Raw genomic sequence first — 11,299 nt, 5'->3', positions numbered from 1 at the left:
TGCTCTATTTGAAAAGTGTCCTGAGATAACTTCTGTTATGAATTGGCGCTATACAAATAAAATTGAATTGAACTGAATTGAATTAAAACTCCCCATGTCCTTTGAGCTCCCCGTCCAGGTACACACAGCTAATAGGACCACTAACTAGCTAGTGGCAGCAGCTAGCACAGTCAGCATGTGCAAAAGAGCATCGATAAGTGACTTCCTGTGTTACAAGAGAAAAGGTCTGTGTTGCAACAATCCTCTGTTACCTTGTACCCGGTGACAACGTGCAGCTCTAGAACGGAGCCACATATCATGTAAATACTAATATCTGCTGTACTGCCAAACAACTTCAGTTGACTATGAGATGTTACAAACACATTGACTCAGTCTTAATAAACATATTGACAATGCAAATTTAATGCCTCCTGATGTTTGACAAATCTGACCAAATTGACTAAAACTATATATATTTCCTGTATATTCTTATTTTATTTTATTTAGTTCTGTAAGTACACAATATTTTTAGTTAAAAAAAAAATTAATGAATGAATTGAAAAATGTGGGTGAAGCAAGATGGTTGTAAACTGAATCTTCACCTGTAGATGCCACTTAATCACACTGCTCCTTTAAAACTTTATTTGGATCTTCTGTCAGTAATTCAGTGTAAGTTTGGTGTATGAACTACACTGCAGACTGGAGTCTCCGCTAACCAGAGTTAAACCTGTGACTCATATGCTGACTCATGTTAACAGTTCCAACACAGGTTGAACACACATTCAGCAGACTCAGAAAGAGCAAAACAGGGCAGCAAGTTATCATAGTTGATAAAACTGCAGCCCAATGAAGATACAGCCATGTACACACAGAGGAAACACACATATAAAGCTCTCTCTCTCTCTCTCTCTTCCCTTTTGTAATGTGCAACTAAAATGTTCTATTAACACTGGTACTGCTAGCAGAACAGAGCCAGCCATGCAGTCAAATATACCTTTAGTACTGTTTTTCTGAACACCACTACAATATGAAGTTGACAGAAAATACCAGTAGCTTGATGGGGTTGGTTGTGCTTCACCGACTTACCAAGAAGAGCTTCAAACAGGTTGCTTTTGAAAATCCCCATTACTCTCTGAATGGCAGTTTTGAGCTGCAGCTCCTCCGGCTTCCTCAGTTTAGTGCAGTACTCCTCCAAAAGCCCCAGGGCTCGAGCTGTGTCTGCAGAGGAGGGGCAGACAAGACAGGTTTGTTTTACATACATTCATCATGTATCAATTTGGCCTGACACTGGTTGGCCGATATTATCAGCCTAGATTGACCTATTGCAGACAAATCAATAACATTTCAGGATATGTGCTATTTCATATGCGCCAAAATTAAACCTTTTTTTCCCGGGATATAATGCAGAGTAAAATGTTTGCTGGTTTATCCAAAAGTATGTGCTGTGATTTTCAACACTGTGGCAAGTGGCACAGAGTAAGGGAGAAGAAGCAGCTCTCAGCAATGTCAGTTGGTTGACAATGTGTTACATTATTTAACTTAAATATTCTTTAATAAAGCTATTCAGCCGTCTGAGTACCTTTGCAGATTCACAATGGTGCACAGTCCACATACCGACTGTCATATGGGGAATCTGAACCTTTCCCCTCTAAAACCAGTACTGACCTCTTCTATCAGTCAGGCTCTAAAGACTGTTGTCCATCTGGACTCATGTTCATATACTTTTGTATCCTATGTAGCCTATGTATATTGAGGCTAATGGAAACCAGAAGGTTGAGTTCAGACTGTTACTATAAACCGTTGATTGCAGTGTCGTTCACATTTGGTATTTACAAAGATGCTGGAGGAGCAGAAGCTCTCAATACCTGTGGCACACACAGAAACTCACCTTTTTTCCTTATAGGCATGGCTGACTCCGTGTAAACTTGACTCTTTCTAAGGCTTCCAGCTCAGTCTTTAGTGCATGGTCAAAAAGCTCCTTCTTAGTGCGACAGCAGAAAACACAAAGGGTTTTGACAAGAGCTCTGATCCAGTGGCTCTCAAAGTTTGGTCCAGGGACCACCAGAGGGGGAGTATCCAGGGGCTCTGGGTCCATACAAATGAATGAGGAAAAGATTAATTCCGCAGTATTTGATTTTAGCACAATTAAATCATGTGATCACAGGTTTCTCTGTACCAAAGGTAATCCCAAGGTCTCCTGCAGCAATGCCTCATCAACATGCGTATGTACAGTCATCCAAGCACTCCAGATTCTAATACATTGTGCATGTTAGCTTGTGTATTACTTCTGTCTTGTCCACATCCTTTAGCTGACAGATGTGCCCTGTCATGACTAGGTTCCAATGCACAGCTGGAGACAGAAGCAGTGAAGTCCTCCTCGCAGGCGATGTAGAAAAGCTGGTTTAGTGTCCCATGGTGCTGGAGCGGTCAGGTTTGAAGGTTCTGGCCCGGGTTAACACTCTCTGATCGGTCCAGGGTGACAGACCTGGGTCGGTCCTCTGTCTGAAGTGCTGGTCCACATGATTTTACCCTGCATGACATTCCATACCTGAAGTTTTCTTGACCTGCATACAAGGCAAAACGCAGAGGGAAAGGGCGCACCGCACTTCAAACGAATTAACGTCGAGTTTGAAAAGAACTGTCACCGCGTTTTGTTCCCACAGCGGTTCAGGAAATGTCTGCTGACACGAAACAGTCACTCAGAGTTTCTGTCTGGAGGTTCTGACTTATGGAGGGACGTGTATGTGCTCCCCATGAGGCGACAATTCCTGGAATTAAACCCCCCTTTAAGGCTTCCTGTTAACGTCGCTTCCACGGATAAATACAAACATGAACATAAGTTAGCTAGCATTCATGCTACATCAGCAGCCAGCGGCGGTGCCGAACGGAATGATGCTTTCCCAATGCGACGCCTGGCTGTAGGAAAATACCTGCCTGCCAACTGTGGGAGAAAACGCATGGCTCTCAAATGACTCCATGTATTTTCATTTTCCGTGAAACAGTGACTGTGCATTCGTCGGGAATTTCTCCTGATAGAAAGACAGCGCTATGCTCAAGCTGCCACATCGCTTTATTCTTTAAGCAGGTACTGTACGGCAGCGTTAGCCATATGAACTGACAGCATCACCAACTGTTTTAAGTACCAGGAACAAGCTAGCCACAATGACAAATCAGACCTCCGTTTGTAGCTTTCAAAATAATACAATCGTCCACAATACATTTTTATAGCGTAGAACCACAATTTCAACCATAGAAAACAGATATAACATATGATTTATCTAAATTTATATATTTTTCATATATTTTTATTTATATACATATTATTAATGTATAATAAAAAAAATATTTATTCATTTTTGTTATTAAAAAAACACAGGCGGTAAGCCTATAATGTCAATATTCGTCTCCTTTTCCATTCCGATTGATGTCTATTAAAATTCCAGTGTGTAACATTTAAGAAGCTCTATTATCAGAAATGGAATATAGACAGTTCACCTCTGGGTCTCCCTAATGGAACGGACAAGGGGGGAACGGGGGATCCACTGTAAGTCAGTTACACCTCGACTTTCTTCCCCAAATAACGCACATTTATTCATAATGTATATAAATACAGGGCTAAGTTTCATGCACATTTTGTTTTTCTAATTGTGTGAATGGCTTACCAAAAAATAGGTATACAAAAACGATTATGGGCACCCAAAGTGATTGTAGATTATATTTGTACATATTTGTAAATATTATTGGTTGCTCTCCCCTGCTCCTTGTTACTTTTATAATATGTACTATATATAAGTTTTTGGCCACATTATGTATACTTTAGGTATATTTTATGGATGTCGCTTGTGGTTCTCTAAGTTCTGATAACTTATACTGCATATTTGGTGCAGAACCTGTGTTCATTATCTTTCAAAATTGTTCTGATGAAGGATTGTGCCATCGAGAAAATTAATTCTCTGCCTCCCACTTATGTTGTATAATAAACACATAAACAGAAATTGTTGGATTTTCTTTATTGCGGGGGGGGGCCCCCTCGAAGGGCGGGGTCTCGCCCAGGGTTGTCCATTCAATAGAAACGCGCAAAACTGCACCCCCACATACACTCATTTATTTTCGCCCAAAGTGGCCTCAATGCTTTTATTTTGAAGGAAAACTCCCCTCCCCCCCTGACTTCCCTGGTCAAATGCGGTGAGTCCGATGTAGGCTTTAACTTACCTTAGCAACGCAAGAGGCGCTCCGCTGGTTAGCTGGTTCCGCGTCGCGGATTGACAGGAAACGCTACAACCAAATCAGATATTGGAGTCTCTTTGTCGCATCAGGGCGACGCAGCCAATGAGAACGAATTTAGACCCCTGTCAAAGTGAGAAGTTGAAAATTTGCTGCATAAATGTACTGTTAGGAAACTGTGAACATTCTAGTTTGTTCTTACTTCGCATAACTGGGGCAGAAATGTTGGTGCTATAAGCAAGTGTTTCTTCAAAATAGTCTAAATAACTGATGTTTTTAATATAATGTGTTTACAATTTTTCATTTTGTCATCTATGAGTGTCCATACTAACCGTTACATAATTTTACTAATGTTAGTCTATCTTTTACAGCACATCATGGCACTTATTGGGACATGTTAAATACTTTTGTTTTCGGGGGGGTTTCCTCATCTGGAATCCAGGTTTGAGATAGACGCCTGTTATAAATTGTAAAGAACCAAAGGCAAAAATTCGCAAAGCTGTGATTGTGGATTGGACACATTAGATACGATACTGACTTGAGTTGACAGTGAGTTTGGAGTGGGGGATATTCCTCTCCCCAAAAGTCGTTGTCCATTTGTAAAGCCCAAACAGCAAGCCTCTAGTGCCAATAACAATCAAACATGTAAACGTTTCTGCTGAATATAACAGGAAACCTTTTTCATATTTTGATTTTAATCATTTTCTTTGGAACCAAAATGTTATTTTTGAACCATTAAATTTTGTGGGTTCCGGATTAAATGACATTAGTTCTCCAGATAAAGTAATACAATTATTCTTTTAGGTAAAATATTTATATTTAAAGTTCAATCAAGTTTTATTTTTGCAAAGCCAATATCTTTTGGAAAAAATAATTGCCATAAACCGCACTGTGAAATGGGAAAAAATATTGTTCTCTGGAAGAGTGGGACTATATATAGTTTTAAATACGCTCTGTCATAAGTATATCTTTAGTTCCCTAAATGCATTGGCTCTATTTAATTATTTAAATCACTGAATGGATCCTATTAGAGTTTATATTGATTTATGTACTCCTGTCCTTTTGTCCTTATCTTGTTACGTTATTTTTGTCTTGTGTGATAACAGGTACATTTGTGAGAAGTGACCTAGTTAAATGTATTTACTGATTTTTAAAAATGTAAAGTTTAAAGCAAAAAGTCTTATTTTTCAGAGCTCATGTCCATACCAAACAATACATTTCTTCTACATCTGAATGTACAAAAAAGGTGTTAAAATATAAATATCTTGTAATGCTTATAATGGTTATTTAAAGCTGCAGTAGATCATTTTTATTAAACAAATCTTCTTTCATTGTTGTTTCCCACAGGCCACTGATTCTGTCTTTGCCTCAATGTCTGTGTTAAGAACCTACATATATCTTCGTTTACGAATATTTCTCATGATTTGCTGTTATTTTCCGTAGAGAATCACAATTGAGCATGTCCAGGCAGGCTTGATTTGAGGAGTTGAGGTACTGATGTACCTCAGCACACATATCTATAACCGAGGCTGAATGTTGTGGAAAACTATAAGAAATCTGATCATTCATTGCTTCTTCTGAGATAAGTATTGCTCCCAATAATTTAACTATGATGTCTATTTCCCTGATTAACTTTTATAATATGAATGACATGAAACCAACATTACAAGTCATTAATATCCTGTTTATTGAAGATAGGACTGCTTGATGCAGTGATCACATTATAGAACAACGGGACTATATACAAATCATCAGTGCTCAGATCAAATATATCTTCAGATCAAAACAATTTGTATGTTTTATAACTTAGATTGCATCCTCTGCCCTATTTCGTATCATCTTTTGTAAATATTTGACATTCTGAGAAGACAAATTCAACATGTGGTTTGGACTATATAACCTTGGGTGTTAATTTGTCATACAATGATCGTCAGTTATACGGATACATACACATTGCTCAATAAGGCTTCAGTTTGTAGATTCAGTTGTAGATTCAGCTCAATGTGCTCCCATTAAAGCTGCAGTAGGTAATTATTATTAAAATAAGTTTTGTCATATTTCTTGAAACTTTCACTATATCCTGACAGTAACACAGATAAATAATCTGGTTCCTCTGGCTCGTTTTAGCACTCCTAATGACATTTACAGGAATCAATTTCCAATTTCCTGGATAAAAACAACCAATCAGAGGCGAGAAAGATATATAGACACTTTGGGTTGGTGGCTTGAAGATAATTGATTGTTGAGTCTCATTTCCACAGTCCCAAAGAATCTGTAGTTGATACCCTGAAAATAAGACTCAACAATCAACTATCGTTCTTGGCTCTAAATTGGTTGTTTTCAGGCCCGGTGGATTCTTGCAAATACCATTAGGAGCACTAGAAGGACGCAGAGGAACCTGATTTTCACAGATTATCTATCTTGTGTACTACTGTCAGGATACAGTGAAAGTTTCAGCAAATATGACAAAAGGTTATTTTTATAAAAACTACCTACTGCAGCTTTAATACATGTCCAGAGGACCTTTAAGATTAGTCAAATAGCTCAGTAATGTATTAAAGAATGGTGGCTTTGTTTGGAACGGCAGTTCAATTATAGATTCTGGATTTTTAGTATATGTGCTGCAGCATATTGATATATGTCATTGTTGATTAAATCAGCATATATTTCTAACACCCCTTAAAGTCTCCATGGACATTGTCTGAAGTATATTTCATTCCAACCCTGGTAACAAGAAGTAATAGTAGTAGCAGTTTTCTTACCATTTTTCTGCTCCTCTGTCAAGTTCTCAACCTTAAGGGAAACAAAATCAGGATGAATGTTATATATAGTATATCACTGTGTTTCCTTGTATCACTGTAGAACAGCTCAGCAACTACACTGATAATCTCTGCAATGACTGCTATGTCACATGGCCTTCTTCACTTACTATTCTTGTTGTGTGGGTACAATAGGGTTGGGTGAGCGGGGCTGGTGGGTCTGACACCAGTTTGTTTTAATAGCCATCAGCTGTCCCTTCTTTTCTTCCCTCTGAACTGCCCAACTGTTCTTTGTTCTATTGTCAGGCAAAGACATACAAACTAACCTAAGCAGCCTGTCACCCTGTGCTCTGTCTGACCCTATTGCACCTATTGTTACAGTGTTAGGCAAGTGGAAGGAACACACACTTGTTTTTGTGCTATCAAACATAGTAATTATATATATATTTATTTTACAAAATAATAAACATTACGTAAGTGGTCATCACAGAAAGATATACTATAAACTCCAGTCATTGATGGGCCACAGGAGGGACCTAATTTCAACTTTTTTTTATTATTTGAATCAGTTCTGTTCTCTACACACTTATGGAATAAAACTGTGGTGGAAAAATATGTTTTTATGATATGATTTTCTACTTTAAAGCCCCTTATAAGGAACTTTCATGTTTTGTTGATTCTGGTGGCCCCTGTGGACAAAAGTGGTAGTGTTTGTACCACCTCGTTTCATTGATTTCAAGGGGAATCTCACTGTATCTGACTTTTTATTCACTGTGGTGTTACTGATAGTCTCATTAATCTTTATCATTGCTATTCTTTACAGTGTATTGTTAGTGATGGTTCTGTGGTTTGATTCCTGTTGTTTTACCCTGTGAAGAGCTTTGTAAGCACGATTGTGAAAGCTATATAAATAAAGTTTATTATATCATTATATTAATATTATTATTGGTGGCAGGCTTTAAGAATAACTATATAGAAATAGCCAATCTTCTAGGTCCTATAGAGGCATTAGTATTTAACTGAGACAGTTAAAAGCTCCTTGTAGTACATTTAAATGTTATAATGTAAATGTCCCCACAGCTCCTTTTAGGATCTTGTTCTACCACTGTTGAACTTGACATCGGAATTACATGAGCAACTGTTAGCAGCTGTCACAACTGCGCCTAAACTTTATCAAATACATGTGTGCCAGTATCATTGAATTGTTTGTTGTTCTATTACATACTTTAAAAGTCATCACCTCAATATCATCAAACATCATATCATACTTGGTCTTATGTGTACTCACCGCTGCTTTATATACGTCATCCATGTCTGCTGCTCCTTCCCTGCCTCTGACACACTGCTACACTCACTGCCGCACTCAGACGCAGGACAAATACAGCCAGCAGTAAGTGCCTCAGCCTTTATTGTTGGAGGAGTGTGTAACCAAAAAAGCTCTTGACCCATCCTGCAAGATCCAAGGGTGATGGAGGGGGGAATGACAGAGAGAGAGAGAGAGAGAGAGAGAGATCTATAAATAGGAAACAACAGAAGCCATCCAATAAAAGTGGGGCACTGACAGCAGCACCTACAAGTGGAGATGCTCTCTTTAGGGCAGTGGTTCCCCAAATATTTCCTTATCATTGTCTAAACTGACGACCACTGACTAAGTGTAAAGCAATCAATTTGGATGAATTTTGAGCAAACCATTTCCTGTGAATATTGCATCAGAGATAAGTTTTCCTACTATTTTTTACACAATTATATGACTGCATTATGTTTTTTTATATATATTTTTAACAATCATACACACTTAAGAAGCTTCTTTTTGGACAAATTCCGTGACTCTCATACTTTTCTAATGCAGGACAAGGCTATTAATCAGAGAGTGAAGGCTCTCTCATTTAACTAAATGCTGAGATATTTCCCTACTGCGTTTTCTTACACCCCTTTAATTTAAGACGGCCTCGCGACCCTCCATAAAGCTTTGGCAACCCCTAGGTTGAAAGCAGGTTGGGAACCACTGCTTTAGGGTTACAAGCTGTCTCTGTATTCAGCTCAGCTCCATTAACTGAAAGTTTTACATTTTTGCTTTTTATCTCAGACTTTACTCCCACTGCCATACAACTCCTAAACATGGCATTTAAATATTTACATACACATGGAACAAAAAGCAGAGTGCTGTTTGCTCCTGCATATTGAAGAAACAGGCAACTAGAGAGGGACATTTCGTGGTAGCCAATAGCACTGAATGTGTGTTACATCCCCTCACCAAGCAGCTACAGTGGTCCTATTAGCTTTAGCAGTTGGCCATGTCAGCTGTACCAGTGAACAGCACAGCCGGACTGGCACCAAATACAACATCTGATGCCGACGGAGGACAGTTTGACAACAGGGAATACAGTATTGATTTGTGGGTTTGATTCCTGGCACCCCGGGGGTGAGTCAGCTAATGTTAGCTGCACAAGCTAACTAGCTAACAGCATCTGATATAGCATCAAGTCCATCTGGGAACTCCATAAATCATTTTGGTACCGCTGACGTCAAACTGGCCTCCGTCTGTCTGGGAGACTGTGTTCGGTCCCGGTCCGTTCGTTTTCACTGAGAGGCTTCAGAGCCTGGTTCTGTTGCACTGTGACGGCAGCCACAGCAGTTAGGGGAGCTGACTCAGAGCAGCTGGAGGAGGAAAAGCCAGAATATATTTTTTCCATAAAATATGATACAGTTACACCCAAATCACTGATAAAGTTGTATTTTTGTATTTTAATAATAAAGTTTTGTTTTTGTACAGTGATAAAATTGTGTTTTTGTTTTGCAGCAGGAAGTAACTTTTTAGGCTTCATGCCACTGAGCAGCTTTCATGGGAATAAACGGTGTATCCAGTTCTCTTCATACATCTATGGGCAGGAAGCCATGCTGTTGCTAGCTAGCCAACTAATGAATCTTAGTTTTGTGTGACTAAAAGTTGAATATTTATTGACGTTGGATGTCAACAATGATAATATTGGGTACAATATGACTGGGGATGTAATCTTTAGGGTTTCTTTTTTTTTAAAGGCATTTTTTCTGAGACTACAATGTAACTTTGTGACATGTGTTGGTAAATGGTAAATGGACCTGTACTTGTATAGCGCCTTTCTAGTCTTACGACCACTCAAAGCTCTTTTACACTACGTGCCACATTCACATCAAACAGAAACTAATGCATTCATACACCAATGCACGGCATCGGGAGCGATTTGGGGTTCAGTATCTTGCTCAAGGATACTTCGAACCAAAGGGGATCGAACCAACAACCTTCTGATTAGGGGACAACCCGCTCTGCCTCTGCGCCACAGCCACCCCTAACTGGCCTCTGGTGTTTTACTGTATGGAGAATAATCATGCCTTCTGAGAAAACAACATATAGCAACTTCAGTAAGTTAACAGTAACTTCAAAACTGAGATTTAAACTAACAACCAGAGAGCTGGGAGCTCAGACATATTTAGTTTTGGAAGGTGGCGTGAAAGGCATTCATAGATAGTGGGGAGACACAATATCGTTTAAAAATGGGAGATATCACGCAGCCTCTCCTGGAAGATATATAGCTGTTCACATTAAAAGTGACAGAAATAGTCATGAATGAAAAAAGATAGCTAGAGAGAGAGGTTCAAACACTGGCCCCTTTCTCACCTGCACGCAGCTGACCAATCACAGTGTGAACTGGGTATGAATATCAGATTGTCAGTTTCAGAAATTGTTGCATGCAGAGCCTCTTAAGTCAGAAAGGTGTGGAGGGAGGGGGGTTCCCGGAGCTATTCTACCATCTGACAAGCACTTCTGAAGAAGGATACTGGCAGCTTTACTGCACGCTGTCACACAGAGACAGCCAACTAGGCTAAAGTAAGACAGCAATGTTTATTTAAAGGTGGCGAGTAGAATAGCCATACGCAGCCTTAGATACAGCTAAATTGTATCTAATTGTCTCCGTAATAAAAAAAAACATTTAATGCAAATCTCAGTTGACCTATGTTTGCTATACTATAATGAGGCAGTAAAATCCAGTAATGATGAAAAAAATCACCAGCATAATTGCATCATGAGATTTTTGTGGCTGCCTTTAAATTCAAATTTTTAAGTCTTAGTTCAATCAGGAGAGACTTAACAAATATATTTAGATGATATGTGCACAATGAAGATGAGAAATGTGAAAAGTCTTTGGCAATTAGAACCCATCGTGACATCATCGTATTTGAAGAGGTTGGTGAAGCCCTGATTAGTATAGGAGACCCCCTGATGGAGTCTAGACACTGGTGGTAGGCTGCTTAAGGAAGTCGTACCCTTAATTCATACTTTGCAGTCACATGATTACCAT

This window comes from Morone saxatilis, unplaced genomic scaffold (assembly GCF_004916995.1).
Source record: "Morone saxatilis isolate NCDOM2014 unplaced genomic scaffold, NCSU_SB_2.0 Contig20, whole genome shotgun sequence".
NCBI lineage: Eukaryota > Metazoa > Chordata > Actinopteri > Moronidae > Morone > Morone saxatilis.
This window is presented reverse-complemented; position numbering follows the sequence as displayed.